Here is an 18465-nt window from a genome sequence, read left to right on the forward strand (position 1 = left end):
TTTTGCATTCACATTCTACCCTCACTAACTGTTACCTGTACAGCAAAAGATGCTTTTGAAAATGAGTTTTAATTGAATGCCTATTACATGCAACTGTGATTCCAGGGGCTTGTGAAGCAAAATGTAATCTCTGTAATAGATAATACATTTTAGTAGGAGGAGCTTAAGAGTGGAAATAAAAATAATGCCTCTTAAAAGATGTTCTTCTTAGAAGACCAACTGTTACAATAGCATTAAAACACAGTCCTTTAATGTGCCCTAGATAGCAGCAAAAATAAACAAAAAAGAAAAAAGAAAAGGAAGATAAAAAAAAACTGTGGTCAGGAAGAGCTGAGGCATTCAGGAACCACAAGGGATAACAAAAAAGTTCACAAGTGACTTCATATACCAAGTTAAGCATTTTGGCTTCTGTTCATTCAAACAACATTCTGTTGGTTATGACTTACATGTGGCAATCCACCATGGGCTTTCTGTGTTTTATGTTTCTTTTTTCATCTATTGGCACTGTTACAGGGAGTTCTGCAAACTTTACGAAGCAGTCCTATGCAGAAGACATAGATTACTGCATAGAACATATATATCATTAGGCTTCTTTTTAACCAAGTTGCTTCTGATGCTGCTGCTGCTGCTGTTTCTTCTTCTTCTTCTTCTTCTTCTTCTTCTTCTTCTTCTTCTTCTGCTTCTGCTTCTGCTTCTGCTTCTGCTTCTGCTTCTGCTTCTGCTTCTGCTTCTGCTTCTGCTTCTGCTTCTGCTTCTGCTTCTGCTTCTGCTTCTGCTTCTTCTTCTGCTTCTTCTTCTTCTTCTTCTTCTTCTTCTTCTTCTTCTTCTTCTTCTTCTTCTTCTTCTTCTTCTTCTTCCTTCATCATCATCTCCTTCTCCTCCTCCTCCTCCTCCTCCTTCTTCTTCTTTTTGCTTCCTGTTGCTAAGAAATCCCTCAAACATTTGCTCTCACTTCCATGGTATTCTACCTTAGAATGAGTTCAGAAACACGATGTCGAGAGACCATGGGTTGAACCCTCTGAAGCTATGTGATCTATGTGATAGAATGTGATCATATCTATCACCTTCACCTCTACCTGATCCACCAAGATGTACTCACCCCAACTTCATCCTTAGTTTATAACTTTACTAGTTCAGTTAGTAGTGGCTATTTGTGCATAAGTGTGGGACCATTTACTGAAACATTGAAATCCCATGAGTATTCCCTGCTATATATCCTATTAATACAGATTATTCCTCAGTAAATGGTAAAGTCTGGAGATCATCTAACTTATCTGGCTGGAATTTTGGCTGCCCCAATCTAGGGCAGGTTTTGTTTAGTTTCTGAGAGTGCTGGTCAAGTCCTGTCCTGAAGCCATCATTCCATAGCACTTCTCTCCATCTTCCTGCTGTTACAATCTTCCTGCCTCCTCTCCTTCCAAGTTCTGTGGTCCTTGGTTGGTGGGAAGTATGAGGTAAACATCTAGGGCCAGGAATTCATATATGCATAAAGCAATGATGCCTCATTGGTTTCTTAAATTAGGAGCTAAAATAATTTAACAGTATTCATGAGAATAAAGCCCGGTTAATTTGCTATTTGGTTAGTATACAACAGAGAGTAAAGCAGTAATCAGTTACTGTAGTTGTGGTTCCCAGCAAAACAGAAGCAGCCAGAGCAATAGATACTCGTTTACCCTTTGAATGAGTGAGAGGTGTGCCAGCCATGTGACATTGTATCTAATAATCGTGTACAGAGACTTGGTACAGAAGACAGAACTGGGCATTTCTGGAAAATGGTACAGAGATCTTAGAGAGGAAGGTTGCTGAGTAGCAGATGCCACCCCATCCCCAAAGGTTCTGTCTCCAAGGCCGAATTTGTCTACAAAAAATTCTTGATGGCAGAGTGCATTCTTTCAGGGCAGGGTAGACATCCTTATATCTTAATAGAGCAGAGTGCTTGGAATTTTCAAGTGGAGTGTTGGAAATCAAACAAACTGGAGTGGCAAATACCGCGAAACGATTCTCCACATGTAGAAAAAAAAATCAACAGAAGTTTTCAAACACACGGTATGAAACAGCTCATCCCGAGATCTTATAGAGTCTTGTGTCACATTATTACCCCCAACTCTACAAATGTGGGTGTGGTTCCTGCTACAATCCTCTAAAATGCAGTGGAGCAGAGCTGTGGACAGTAGTGCGGACCCTGGTGACTCTGCGATACTTTGTCCCTTGCTTCCATTCAAAATGAGATACTTCCATTTATCCAGATATTTAGGTTCTTGCAGTCTTTCTGTGGCAATGCAATGGAAGAGAGCATAAAAGGAGCAGGGAAGAAAAAGCAATCTATGAATTCAATCCCAACAACCAGGATTATAGTATTTTTATTTTTTTCGGGTTATAGTATATCATTTCTTTCTTCCATCATTTCCTCCCTCAGAATCTTTCCATTTATCCATTTATGTATTTAGGAATGCATAGATACATACATACATATGATTGTATGTATGTATATTTTATATTATATATATATACATGTTTGTATATTCCTAAAATGATAAATATAGCATGATAAATCTTCTCTATCTATGTAATATGCTTGTTTTCATGTATATAGGGCCAAGCATTTTGTACTGAATACCAAGATAGTGTATTCCTCCTTAGGGAAGATGATTTTTTATTGCTCTCAGCATTGCTTAGCTTATTTTGTTTTCTAGTTAGTGTAGAAGTCTCCACAAGCTTTCCCCTTACACTGTTAAGATGGTCACTGATATTATCCTTGCTCAACTAATATTTAGGTAGCCATGAAATCTGTGGCTGTAGCCTCACTGACATTTTTAGGAGACACAATCTCCCAGCAAAATTTTTGTTCTTGTGGTTCTTATAGTTGTTTTGTTCCCTTTCCATAATTTTCCCAAAGCCTTAGGAATAGGAGTCATATTGTAGAGGTTGATGGGCTAGATAGAAATAATAATCTAAAAAGGTGAGGATGGTAAGGAACAGGCTCTTTGCATCGGAGTTCAAAATGATAACCCGGTCTGAGCTACAGCCACAAGCCAAGTCTTGGAATGAGGCCCTGAAGCAGCCAAGGGAGCATGAATTGAAGTTTGCCACTGAGGGGTTTGCAGACACTTAGGGTTATGTTGTTGTCCAAGAGCCAGTTGCTGTGGGGGGCGTATCAATCTGAGTGGTCTTTTGTAACATGAATGCCTGCTTTGTTGGGTTTTCTATCCTGCCCAATTCCCACAGTCATTAGGTCCCAAAGAAAAATCACACAGAGGCCTCCATAAGATTATAAACAGATTGGCCCATTAGCTTAGACTTCTTATTTGCTCTTGTAGCTTATATTAAACCATTATTCTTATCTATGTTAGCCACATGGCTCAGTACCTTCTTTAGTGGGGCAGGTCACATCCTGCTTCTTCTGTGATCTGAGCAGGACTGCAAAAGAACTTCCTTCTTCCCAGAATACCCCTGTTCTCATTGCCCCACCTCCACTTTCTGTCTAATTTTCCCACCTACAGTTCCTGCCTGGCTAATGGCCAATCAGTGTTTATTTAAAACATAGCTGACAGAATACAGACAATTCCCCTGCACCACTTCCCCCTATATTTTTTAAATAAAGGAAAATATCCATAGTCCATTTATTTTGGGAATTTGGGCATAGTACTCCATGCTACTCCCAGCTGGTTGGGGGTGCTCCACACACAGGAGAGCAGACCCTGATGTTGCCAGGCTTGTACACTAGAGTTAATCTTGCTGTAAGGGGGACAGGCAAGGCAGTGCTGAGGGCAAGAGAGCAGGAGACCTGGTTCCACTTATACACACACACACACACACACACACACACACACACACACACACACCAATCTGGAAAGAAGGCACTGCAATTCACCTGGGCAAGACAGTGTAGCTGTCCCTCGTGGTTTGAGAATAGGTGAGCTGGACTGGAAGGCCTGCGATTAGGAGAACTGACCCCACTCCTTGCTGCAGGGTAAGGTGGGTGAGCTGGCAGAGGCAGAGCTAGAGGCACCCAGGTGATGATAATGGGAGTAAATCAGTGGGTGGACCATCCCAGCTACCACCCAGGCCCAGAAATAGGGCTACCCTAAGTTAGTTCACCCTAGCATCTAGATCATCTATGAACTGTTGGGGCATGAGGAGAGGACGAACTTATAGATCCAAAACTGCAGAATATCAAAGAAAAGAAGAACAACAGAATATCCAAGAAGATCTCCAGTGATAACCCATTTTCAGTGATGTAGTAGAAAACAGAGGCCTCAATCCAGACCAACTACTCATAAACTTCACTTGCAAGTGAAGATGAAAGGAAAAAAGGGGGAAAGGGTGAACTGTGTGTCTCACTGGGACACACTACAGCTTCCATGATGAGTTGAGTGTCTTCTTCTTTTTCTTTTTCTTTTTCTTTTTCTTCTCCTTCTCCTTCTCCTTCTCCTTCTCCTTCTTCTTCTTCTTCTTCTCCTGCTCCTCCTTCTCCTCCTTCTCCTTCTTCCTCTCTTTTCCTTTTTTCTTTGTTTTGCTTTTGTGGGAGATCACAAGGGCAGAGGCTGGATGCAAAGGGCTGGGGAGCCAGATAGAATCCGGATGCATGATGTAAATTCTGCAAAGACTCAATAAAAGTTAAAAAAAATATGTTTATACTATTTTACTAGGTCAAAAGTCTGTTCATGCTTTGGTACCTGCTTAGACGCTTTAAAATTATGATAAACTTAACACCACGTAGGTCACACTACTATACTTTGTAGAGTTACACTGTAGCTAAAAATTCAGAGAGACCAGTGCATAAATTACTTCCAGGAAACTCAGATAGACCCTAGCTCCATATTTTACCCTCATTCTAAGTATACCCTTCAGATCTGAGTACAAGGAGTCTTCATTTACCAAATGCATCCTTCATTCTTCAAATATTAAATACAGTTTCAGAGACACAGTAGGTGTGTTTGCAAATGTTTAAACATTTTTGATAACCTGTTTCCCTCTTTTAATTTTAGTCCTATAACTGGAATACATAAAGTCCTAAAGTCAAAAATGATAACTTCTAAATACTTGAAAAGCTTGCCTGATTCTCCTCTATTATTATCATGTTAAAATTCAATTATTATAATAAATATGGACGTAAAATGACTTAGAAAATTCTTCAACCTCAAAGAACTTGGAGTTCAGAAGACAATGCATTTCTTTGATGTTCCCCTGAAAGGATTTTGTATAAAAGGGTTAGTTGGAATGAATATTAATGGATTCAAGAACAAGAAAAACAGAAAATGATGAAATTAACAACTTCTTCTACAAAAACATGTTATTTTAGGTAAAGTAGCTTTAATAATTTAAAATTTGTTTCTATCCTATACTTCTTTTAGAGATGATCATTGAAATCTCAACATTGCTCCAAGTTCAAATGCAATACTTTAGACATAGGTAGATGCCCTATCAGATGATATTTCAAGGGAGTGTGTCTTCTGTTCTTGCTCCCAGTGTAAACCACTATAGCTAATGACATAGTCATAATGCCCATGAGACACTGCTTACCTGAATTTCCTTCTGTATTACTCAGGTGCATCATCATTTCATTTCAGCCTGCAACATTCATTTTGTCCAATCAGTGGTAAACCATGACTTGCTTGTCTAGAATCTGATTCTGTTTGTGAGCAAGTGCATCTCAAATAATTTCTACTTCAGGAAACTGTCCACACATTAAAAAACAAAACAAACACAATCCTTGTTGAAAATGGTTGCAACTTTTGGACTGAGGAAATTAACACAGCCATTTCTATCCATAATCTCCCTTGATTCTCATAGCTTCTCACAACATAAACATAATTGCAAAGGAAAATTGGGAAGGTAAATTTGTGTCAGTTTTTATAGTTTAATGTTATAAAGTAAGGATACAAGAAAAGGGTAGAAAAAAGAACAAATTGTAATGTGTCCCTTTTGTTGCAGTAAGGGGAACTTTTCCTGCACAGGACACCTGTAACATCTTTGTGTGAATTCTGATGATGAAAGTAGCATTTGAGGCCTGTCAGTAGTGGGGTGTATCTGGGCAATTATAGCACACACCTTTAATCCCAGCACTTAGGAGGCAGAGGCAGTTGAATCTCTGTGAGTTCGAGGCCAGCATGGTCTACAGAGTGAGTTCCAAGACAGGGTCTAAAATCGACAAAGAGAACCCTGTCTCAATAAACAACAACAGCAACAAATAGCTTAAGAGGCAGTTGCTCTCACACTATCCAAACTGAATACATTTGTCCTTTCTGAAATTCCATATCTGTGGCTGATTATTTTTCAAAAATACAGTGGTGAGGGAAGTAAAAACATTAGACATGGAAAAGTCAGTGCTTGTTACTCAACCCACAGACTTGAAATCACATTTCAGCAATTCAGTACAAGGTTCTAGATGCTCCTCTCTGAACTCCCTTCTTCCTGTGACTGCAGATTGCTGACAAAATTCTCCAATGTCTAATTCTGCAGATTCCATGGTAAATATGACATGTCAGGTAAGCTTGATGACACAACATGTATCAGATGGGTATCTGGAGCTATTTATTTTATTGTTTCTTGGTGCAGGTCAGTGGAATAAAAATGTTTATATTCATATATTCTAGGAAGTACCTAATTATTCCTTGATGAAACAGTTCTTCAACAATGCAGAATTAATTTAAGGTTAAAACTAGATCACATGAGAAAATGTTTTAATATACACTGCTACAAATGATATTTAAAGTATTATTTTATAAAATCGTTATTGACAAGGTTTAAGGAGCAGGTTGCTAAGTTTAAGACACCATTTTCTTTAAATAGTCTAATTAAGGTCTTTACAGACTGTCAGTCACTCAACAAAAATAATTCCTAATATTCTTATAAAATTTTCAACATTTAGATAGGCATATTTCTAAACAGTGAAATTATCTTTCCAATAATAAAAAAAATGGGGCTTGAGGGCTGGGTGTTATATTAAGGGAATGTCACAACTTTAACATGATAACTAAAAGCAGGGATTTTGTATTCTTGAATTGTCAGTGCTGCATTGCTAATTTTTTAAAATTGAAATTCATCATTGTTTTGAGGTTCAAAAACAAGGAAGCTATATTAAGTATGACATTGTTGCTAAGTGACTTCACCTTCTATAGAAACACAAGATGTATTCTTGGATGCAATTAGGACCAAATAACTTATAGATTTTATATATTTTATGCACTCATTGGAAAAAAGCCATTTAATATTGGATGGTATCTGCTGAAATAGTACAATATTTTAAATATACTTGACATTGAGCCATTCCTCTTAGAGGTAATAGGATTGCAAAAATAATTGTCTGTTGAGTCCAGTTTTATAATATGAAAACACAACCTTTGCACCTAATGCTGAAAAAAAAAGCTATGTAATTTTCTCCCTAATAGCAAGAAGAGTGTTATAAACTCATCTGGGCCAAAGTCTTCAAGGCAGGGATAAGCCATCAGGTGTGGAGCAATTCAAGAGCAGGGAGCAAAGCTTATGTTTTTTCAGACTATTACCTTTTTCTCCTTTTTATGTTTTTTTAAATTAAGACTTGAGTCTTTAAGTCTTTTTGTTTTCTTCAAAAACAAACACAAAGATTGAAATATCAAGACTTTCTAGAGCTCCTACTGTGTTCATCTATATCAACAGAGTTAAATTTTGTTTTTATTAAATATTATTATTAATTTATTTATTGATTAAAAATTTCCACCTCCTCCCCACCTCCCTTTCCCCTCCTCCTCCCCTCCTCCCCCTCCCTCTCCAGTCCTAAGAGAAGTCAGGGTTCTCTGCCCCATGGGAAGTCCAAGGCCCTCCCCCCTCCATCCAGGTCTACAAAGGTGAGCATCCAAACAAACCAGGCTCACACAAAGCCAGTCCATGCAGTAGAATCAAAACCCAGTGCCATTGTCCTTGGCTACTCAGTCAGCCCTCATTGACAGCCACATTCAGAGAGTCCGGTCTGATCACATGCTCCATCACTCCCAGTCCAGCTTTCCTTGGTGAGCTCCCATTAGATCAGTCCCATTGTCTCAGTGGGTGGACCCCTAGCGGTCCTGACTTCCTTTCTCATGTTCTCCCTCCTTCAGCTCCTCATTTGAATGAAGAGCTATTATCAATGTAAAAGTTCTCATAAGATAATAGGAGGTCTTTTTTATCTTTAAAAGAATAGGAGTATGCAGACCTTCCTATCCTATGTAGGCAACTGCGACCTAAAGAGCCATATACATAACAGATGAAACTGATGAACTATGTTACTGCGTGAAATGGAGATGATTCCCCAGAGAGTGCAGGTTGTGGGTGTTCTCCCACAGGACACAAGATAGGTTTGCAGCATTGTATGATGATATTGTATGACCAGTCTCAAGTGTCCTTTGCTATTTAAGGAAACACAGAGACTGAAAGAGTACGCCGATTAAAGCAAACATTCCTGGGGGTGAAATTTTGTGGTGATGTGAAATAATTTAAAAGTTTGCAGGTCCTGGCTCCATAATAAGTAAATGGCAAGAAATGAAGTACAGCAAGCTATCTCAGGTATAGCATTCCCAAGTTCGGGTGCCAAGAATAATCATGAAACCTGGAGTGAAAGTCCCATCCTGGGCTCCATGCCTGCTTAAAAGACAGCGCAGCACTGTCTGGAAGGGACCTTTGAATGACAAATGGACTGAAGGCTGTCATGAGGGTATAAATTCTTGGGGAAGCATTGCTTATAGAAAAGATATCACTTAATCATAGCTTTTGAGTACAGAAACCCAACATGTATTTCTGTTTAACTTTTGAGAAATTCTTCTTCTGACTCTGGCAGAAGAATGAGAACCCCATGAACTATTCCTAGAGAATTCCTGTGGTGAAATCTTCTCAAACAGAAATCGCCTAGCAGGGGCCTTTCTTTACATAGGAAAGAGAAATCCTTGCATGCTGCCTCAGTCTGGACTTCAGCCCAATCTTCAGGACGACTGCTGGCTCTCTACTTTAAAGTGCTCACCTTTTAAGACTCTACTGAAAAAAAGAGCTCCCACAGCATTGCACCTGGATTAAGTTTGGATATTCACAAACTTTTAATATCATTCTTATAGGCAAATGACATTAGCTATCTTTTGAACAAATATTAACCTTACATGTATTTAACACAAGTTTGAGTGAAGTTGGTATACAAAGATCAGCTGTTTAACTGGAATAAGAATAAAAAAGACTATCATTGTCATTTCTCCAAACCACACACATGAAATATATGCTGTTGGGCATATATAATATGAGCTTATAAATTCACTGAACTAGATATTTTACTACATGACAGTCATACAATTTATCAGAAATTTTTTAGTTATGAAAAAGTTCTAAGCATGTAATCGAACACATCTTTCAATTACACTGGTGAGTCTGACTCACTACAGCACAATTGTTCACAAAATTCTGAACTAACAGACATATTTCCCTCACAGGCTTCCTAATACAATCTAGCACTGGAGATTCATCAGTGTTCTTTGGATGCTTTCAGGCTGTGTAGTGGTAAAGAACTGATCACAAATAAAGTAGGGAAAAGTTGGTTTTATTTTCAGGCTCTTATGTAAAATATGATTATTTTTATGTAAAATTTTCACTAAATTTTAAGTCTCAAGATGGTGAAAGCAAAGGTCTGCATTTTTAAGTAAAATACATTGTTTAACAAAACTATTGCTAGACCACTCCCATGCTTTGTTGTTTGGTTGTCTTTTACTTGTATTACTTAACACTTTAATATTAAAACAACATTTAAACGATTTCATAATTACTTTCTATTGGTGGTGCAAGCTGAAAAATAAAAGACCTAATAGACAAAGAAAGTCAGGAATTCACAAATCTGTATGGCACTTGATACATTTGTTAGGATTAAGAATGTCTATTTTATCTAAGTCTACAACATATTTTGAAAACTGATGCAAACAAGAGCTTTTGAATGACTTTGAACTTTCTCCTGTCAGCTGCCTAAACGAGGACAAGTGGCCTGGCTGATGATGGTGCTCAAAGGGGAATGTTTTCTAAAATAGAAATTGATGGGGTGAAATGAAATACAATATACTGTTCTAAATTTTCATTTTAAAGCCATTATCCAAGAAGGCTAGTAAAAGCTATAAAAGCTAGAGACACGTCCTGGCTGTCACAGAGAATATCGTTTTCTGAAGATATTGTCCCTCTTAACCTGGGTGAAGAGCAAAGACCATGACTCTCATAGACATTTATTAAAATGAATACAAATGAATCAACATTTTAAACAGTTTTTCTAAGCACCTGTCTGAAATAATGAAACAAGTCACTTTGCCAATGTAATGCAAATATCAAGTTTAGAATTAGTTTCTGAATGTCCATCACAGTTAGCTTTTGGTCAGTGATAAGAGTATAGTCTTCTTATGAGGTTAATAACTAAAGTCCATTGGCTAGAAGAAAGGAATATATATTTATTAGTAATAACAAAATAGTTTTCAAGTAATTATTATAGAATTTACATAAATAAGATTTTAGATGCAAGTTCCTCAAGAATTTCTGGCATAACCAATGAAAAACTGACATTCTACAGAATTCTGCTGGTGAAATTAAAAATAAATTAGGCCTTTCTCCAGCTGTAACAATCTGTTGCTCAATCACAAATCAGCATTGATTATCAAAGACTAAACTTTAGATATCACCCAACTGATCTAAAAATCTGTCAAGCTGTGGTAACAGCAAATAGAGATCTAAGCTTCAACTTAACAAAGGTGGGCTACACATGGATATCAAAAGACACAACCAACATCTTAAATCCAAATACCAGAATCTCATTGTGAAAACATAAATACCATGAAAACTCAGAAAATGTCTTCTTCAAAAATTGCTGTCACTGCAATTGTACCAAATGAAAACAACTAATTTATACTAATGACTCAGGAAAGAAATTATAAATATCTCTAAGTAACTCAGAGAACATGAATGAGGACAGAATTAAATCAAGAAATACAAACATTTAAATTAAGAAGACAATTCAGGGTAGAAAATACAATGAAATTCAACGGAAACTGATATAAAATTTAAAATGAAAAATTCAGAGGCTATAATAAAATACTCAATGTGAATTCTCACTAATAGAATGGATCTAGAAGAAGATGGAATACCAGAGTATGAAGACATAGTAGAAGAATTAGATCGAATAGATTAAAAAAAAACTTATCAGAGCAAGCAGAAAATTGGGACACTATGGAAAGACAAACCTATGAATCATGGATATAGATGAAGGTAAAGAGATTCTAGTCAAAAGCACAGAAAACACTTTAAATAGCAGTATAGAAGAAAAATTTCAAAACTAGAGAAAGAATTGTCTGTTCACATTCCAGAGGTATACAGAAATCTAAAAGGACAGAGTTTGTTAAGCAGTTTACAAAGTCGTATAAGTGTCAATCAACTACATACAAAAAACCCAGAGTATCAAAAGCTTCAAAAGGAGAAGCACATCAGACATAAAGTAGCTCTACAAGAATAACAGCTAAATTTCCACTCAAAACATTGAAAACTATAAAAGTTTTGACAAATGTTCTACAGAAAGACTTCATATGCCAAGTCAGACTAATACACCCAGCAAATCCTTTAGGCAAAATTGAAGGAGAAAGCAAAACCTTTCCTGATAAGAGCTGGCTAGAGAAATTTATGATCATCAAGTCTAACTTACAGAGAATACTGGAAGAAATAATTCATACCGAAAAGAAAAGTAAGCATATCCAAGAAGCAGTATAGTGCAAACAATGGCATGTTAGTGTAGGTTGATGACATGACTCCAGACCCAGCTGCCATCTGACTGCCACTGCACTAGACCCTCATGTGAGACCCATCCAGGTTTCACAGTTAACATCTGGACTGTTCTCATGTGATCGTACTTTGAATACCTATTCTCCAACTGGTGGTGCTGTTTGGTAAAATGTGAAACCTTTTGAAGGTGGGGCGTTACTAAAGGTATAATTGGGGTCACTAAGGTGTCCTTTTGTAGGTTATCTCCTACTATCTGATTCTCTTTTCATGCTCTGCTTCCTGCTGTGCTGAGGTGGGAGGTGCCCCTGTTACACTCTCTGCCTGCTAGGCACTCTCACGTGTATCCCTTACTATGATACACTAAAGCCTTCGAAAACTCTGAGTGGAGCATTTTCTATTAAAACCCAGACCAATAAATCAAGAAAATGGTATTAAACAACACACATCCTTCTATGACAAACTTGAAAATCAGTGGTCTCAACTTCAGAATTAAAAGACAAAAGAAAGCAGACTGAATTAGAAAACAGGACACATCATTTTCCTGCCACCAAGAACTTTATCTCACAAGTCTGTACAATATTGTCTTAAGATAAAAGGACAAATAGTCACTCCAAGAGAACAGGACAAGAAAGCAAACAGCAATTGTTATTTTAGTATCTGACGTAATAGAGTTCAAACCAAAACAAATCAAATTTAGACTAAAAAAATGTCACTTCATACTGATCAAAAGAAGAACTCTTCATGAGATGGTATAATTATAAACATATATGCATTTGAGGTCTATTCCATAAAAGACAATCCATATCTGGTAATGAAAACCTTATTAAAATCTCATGGCTGTGATGGATTTAGCCATATAGCTAAGTTTACTACTGTAATTAACTGAATTGACATAGTATCAAACAACCTCCTAAATATCTATGCTTATGCCATGGACAAGGGATCCACTTGCCTTAATCAGAGAAGTTCATTTCCGTGAACAGAGGTGATCTGATACTCATATAGGTACATAAATTTAAAAGAATAAGTGATGGATAAGTGCTCAGCCTTAAACATACAATTATGCCACCTCCTATAAGCCTCAGAGATCACTGTGGAAGAAGTAAAGCAATATAAGAGCTGGGAAATGAGGACAATTTTGAAACATTGTCTTTTGGAATGGCACAGCTAGTTTAGTCATAACCTCACTGTACACTTGGTTGTTTAAATTCAGAAAATGTTTGACCCTGTTGTATTAGCCTACACAATATTTGAGGTCCAATTATCTGTTCATAAGTTCCTGTAAAAAAAATGGTTGAACAAAGAAGGCAGAAAGCAACCAGCAGTGTGTCTAGAGAAGACTTAAATGTTTTCTCAAGCCAAAAAGATGGAGTCTGTTCTGAATTTGTTGAAAGTATAACAAATACAGACTGTATTTGCTGTCTTTTGAAAGGAGAATAAGCCCTATGCAATTTTAACAAACATACTTTAATAAAGGAATTCCTCCAAAGTTTAAAATGAAAACACATGTGATTAAGACATCAAAGTTGAACAGAATTAGATACATACACAGCCATACATAGATCAGTGGGCATAATAAGAGTTAGGCATGGAAATGATGATACATATCCATAACAGTGTGGAAACAAAAAGTATGAATAAACATCATGTGTTTCCTCTTCTGTTCTAAGTCTCGTTCCACGACAGGACATAATAAGACAACTCCTGACATGTGGAAGTATTTATACATTAAAACACTTAAGAAAATTCTAAGAATGTGTGGTATATCTGTAGAATGATTGTACAACAGTTTTAAATATACCTGTAAAGAAAATATGGATTAATATTAAACATACTTAGGAAAACCAGTAAGATATAAAAATGTATTAATATATAAAGCTCAGAGTTTGGGAAGCTGAATACGAGAGGTGGCAAGTAAAGGAAAAAAGTCAGAACATGCATGCAAGCACTGCTGCACACCTCAGGAACAGTAAAAACACCAAGGAAAGAATGACAAGAACTTCGTAACTTTCATCACAACAAATAATAGAAGTCGATAATAAAGGATCAAAAATGCAATATAAAAAGTGGCAAAATATATGTGTGAACTAGCCAGGGAAAATGAGTAGACAACTAAAGATTTTTTGGTTCAAAACAATCAATATTCAATGCATCCAATTAAAGTTTCACTCATGAACATTTCTTGGCTATCAAGGAAGGATGAAGTTGTGGGCACATTCTCTGGACAAGCCTGTGATGGATAGACTTATTTACACATGGATGGGTGAGTAAAATCATATCATCCCTGAGAATACTAATTTTGCAGCTCTAGTGTGGTTCCCTTTACTGTAATTAATCTTGCAGACATAAATTTTTACACATTAAATAAAACATATATGTAGCTATAATGTGTGGAAATATTTCTACATTAAAACAATTAAGAAAATGCTAAGAATGTATGGTATATTGTTAGAATGATTGTTACAACAGTTTTAAATACACCTGTAAAGAAAATATGGATTAATATTGAGTATATTTATAAAAAACAATAAGATATAAAGATTTATTAATATATATATATATATATTCAATATCTGCATGTTGTCCTTTGAAACTAATAAAATTACCCATTAATTCACAGTGTACATTCTGAAAACATAGAAAGTGTGACTGCAGTATACTTGTTCATAATAAAATGAAAAACAGTACTATTTCCTCCCAAAATTTACTGTTAGTAAGAAAAACTGGTGCTAACGCAGAATTTGTCTAGTGGAATATAAGGGTTTTGTTGCTTTATTGTGATTCATTTTATGTCATGAATCTCATTAATACATCAATGTAACAGTTCAGTTTTTGTTTTTAACTATGTGAAAAGTTATTAGTATATGTGTATGTATCTCTGTGTGCATAGGTCCATGTGAATACAATGCCTGAAAAGGCATGAGGACACAAATGGATTCACTGGGGCTGGAGATACAAGTGGATGTGGGCCACCCAATGAAGTGTTGGGAACTGACCTTTCTTTGTCTGCAAAAACATTATGTACTCTTAAACCTTGAGCTGCCTCTCCTGTTTTAAATTTTATAAATATGATATTTTTTTTTACTTTTTGAGAATTTTATACAGTTTATCTTGATCATAATCACCCACAACTATTCCCAGATTCAGACCCATTATCTACCCCACCCAAATTTCATGTCCTTTTAAACAATTAATCCACTGATTCCATTTGTGCTTCTCATATTGTCATATGTATTTGGTAATCCACTGGTGTTTGGTGTGCTTACTAGGGACATGGCTTCAAATAAAGCTGACTCTCCCGCACCCAGATATTGTCAACTGTCAGTAGTTCCTTAAGGGGCTTATTTCCTACTCCATGCAGAAATGTTGAGTTATTTGGTACTATTCATGGGTAGGCAAACATTGCTGGGAGTTCATGAATGCTGTATCCCTGACATGTCCTGAAATCACTTTATTCCCCAGCCCTCCAGACCAGATTCTTATAATCTCCTATCTACTTGCATGATACTTCCAGATTCCTGGGCGCTGTAGTGGAGAAGGAAGTAGATGTCTTGTTTGTGGCCAAGCACTGCACTGACATTTTTTTTTCACATTGATCAGTGGTGAGATTCTGCATGAACCACCATCCACGGCACAAAGTAATGCTTCTGATGAGGTCTGAGAGATAAACTAATATACAGAGACATACAAATTGGAAGTGCAGTTTGATACTATGTTTGCTTAGCAGAATGAAAGTACTAAGTTCACCCCTGGGACCTGCGAGTTCCCCAACCATGGATTTTACATCAGATTTGAAGTAAACAGCATTTCCTTTATCCTGTGCAATGGGCTTTAAATTCACTCAGAATGTGGTTGGTTGCCACATTTTAACCTACGGGCAAAACGTGTCATTCCAGTCATTATCTTAGTTCACCGAGATTCCAGCTGGATGAGACTGTTGGTGACATTTCCCCTGAGTAGCCTAGTTAGCAACTTAAGATACTGTGACATCTCACCAGCAGGCAAGAAACATTTCTATAAAAGTCAAATTTATTTAGCCAAGTTCTGTGACTAAAGTACTCTTGTCTTCAGGGTCTTACCATCAAATTCTGGTTGACAACCAAGAAGAATAGCAACAGCAGTAGCCTATTTTCTTTGAGGATCTCTCGGACACCACTGACAGACAACTCAAGGGATGTATTTCTAATATACAACTGGTCTTTTTATTCAGCAACTTATGCTTATGGTAGAAGCATTACTCACTGTGTTGGGTATAGGGTAACTCCAATTAAACCCTTTAAATGAACATATAAATACACAATATTTAGCAATCTTATAAAATAGTAGGTTTCTATGTGGCTTTTTAAAGATTCTTTATGTTAATTATTTCTACTTCATCTTCACTTAAAGGATAATATGATTGTATAATACATTGGCTATTAATCTCTCCTTTGAAAAATTATCAAGTATATTTTAAGGAATTTTCTAATTTACAAAAAAAGAGGGAGGAAATGCACAGGCTCCTTTAAGATGGCATCCAATCTTTCTACCCACCCAGCTATTGTGTTTCTTGTTCAGGAGATTATTCTGGAAAACAAATAGAACTACAATGGTAGTGTGTGTGTTCCTGCCGCGGGGCCTCCATTTCTATCACCATGCACAAAAACTCAAGTCCAAATGGATTAAAGACCTCAATATAAATCTGAACACACTGAACCTGATAGAGGGGAAAGTGGGAAGTAGCCTGCAATTCATGGGCACAAGAGACCACTTCCTACATATAACCCCAGTAGCACAGACAATAAAAGCAACAATGAAAATGGGACCTCCTATAACTGAGAAGCTTCTGTAAAGCAAAGGACACTGTCATTAAGACAAAAAGGCAACCGACTGAATGGCAAAAGATCTTCACTAACCCCACATCAGACAAAGGTCTTATCTCAAAAATATATAAAGAACTCTAGAAACTAGACATTAAAAAGCTAATTAAACCAATTAAAAATGGGGTACTAAACTGAACAGAGAATTCTCAACAGAAGAAGTTCAAATGGCCAAAAGATACTTAAGGACATGTTCGACTTCCTTGGCTATCAGGGAAAAGCAAATCAAAACAACTTTGAGATCTTACACCTGTCAGAATGGCTAAGATCAAAAACACCAATGCTAGTTTATGCTGGTGAGGATGTGGGGTAAGGGGAACACTCAGCCATTGCAGGTAGAAATGCAAACTTGTGCAACCAGTTTGGAAATTTGAAAATCAGTGTGGCAGTTTCTCAGAAAATTGTGAGTCAGCCTACCTCAGGATCCAGCAATACCATTCTTGGGAATATGCCCAAGAGATGCCCAATATTACAAAAGCATTTGTTCAATTATGTTCAAAGCAGCACTATTTGTAATAGCCAAAACCTGGAAACAACCTATATGCCACTCCATGAAAGAATAGATAAGAAAGTGCAGCACATCTACACATTAGTGTTCTATTCAACAGTAGAAAACAATGACATCTTGAATTTTGCATGCAAATGGATAGAAATAGAAAACACTATACTGAGTGAGATAACCCAGAACCCAAAATAAGAATATGCTATGTACTCACTCATTAGTGGATTCTAGCCATAAACAAAGGATATTGAGTCTGTAGTTCATGATCCTAGAGAAGCTAAGTAATAAGGTGAATACAAAGAAAAATATCTATAGATCATTCTGGAAATTAGAAGCAGATAAGATCCCTAGGCAAAAGTTGAGAGTATGGGGATGGGAGGGTGGGGTAAAGATGAGAGGGGGAGAGAGGGTTGGGGAGAGCTTGGTATTGTGGAATGGTTGAAATGGAGGAAAGATGGATATGGGAACAGGGAAGGCGATATCTTAATTAATGGAGTCATTTTGGGGTTGACAAGAAAATTGGCTCTGGAGGGGATCCAGGAGCCCACAGGGATGACCTCAGGTAGCACCATGGGCAGTGGAAGAGAGGGTGCCTGACCTGGCCTTGTCCTGTAGTCTGACTGATGATTATCTTGAATATCACCATAGAACCTTCATCCAGTGACAGATGGAGATAGAGACAGAGACCCACATTGGAGCTCTCGAGGTCCAGGTGAAGAGTGCAAGGAAGGAGAATATGAGCAAGGAAATAAGGACTATGAGGGGTTGTTCCACCAACTGTCACAGTGTTCATGAGCTAATGTAAGCTCACCAATTCCAGCTGGACTGGGACTAAATGAGCATGTGATCAAACTGGACCCTCTGAATGTGGCTGAAAATTGGGGCAGGATGAAGGGTCAATATATAGCTGAAGCACAAGAAAAATACATTAGAAATACTGTATGAAGAAGACAGACATTCTCAAAGGAAATGGAAAAAGCCTTTAATAAAATCCAAGAAAAGACAAACAAAATTTGAAGAACCAAAGAAAACATAAACAAATATTAAACCTCTTCAAGGTCAGAAAATAATGGAAAAAGAAACAATAAAAAAGTGAAAGAATTCTGGAAATGAAAAAAATATGAATTTAAACAGGAACTAAAAAGTCAAGCTTTACCAACATAATACAAAAGATAAAATATATAATATCAAGCATTGATAATAAAATATAAGAAATGGATAGACTAGTCAAAATGCTAAATCCAAAAATGTTCTGAAAGAAAACATCCAGGAATTGTGGACCACTATGAAAATACAAAACCTAAGACTAATAGGATATATTAGAATAGAAGGAAAAGAATCCCAGTTCAACAACTCAGAATACAT

Source organism: Myodes glareolus, chromosome 8 (assembly GCF_982192425.1).
Source record: "Myodes glareolus chromosome 8, mMyoGla1.1, whole genome shotgun sequence".
Lineage (NCBI taxonomy): Eukaryota > Metazoa > Chordata > Mammalia > Rodentia > Cricetidae > Myodes > Myodes glareolus.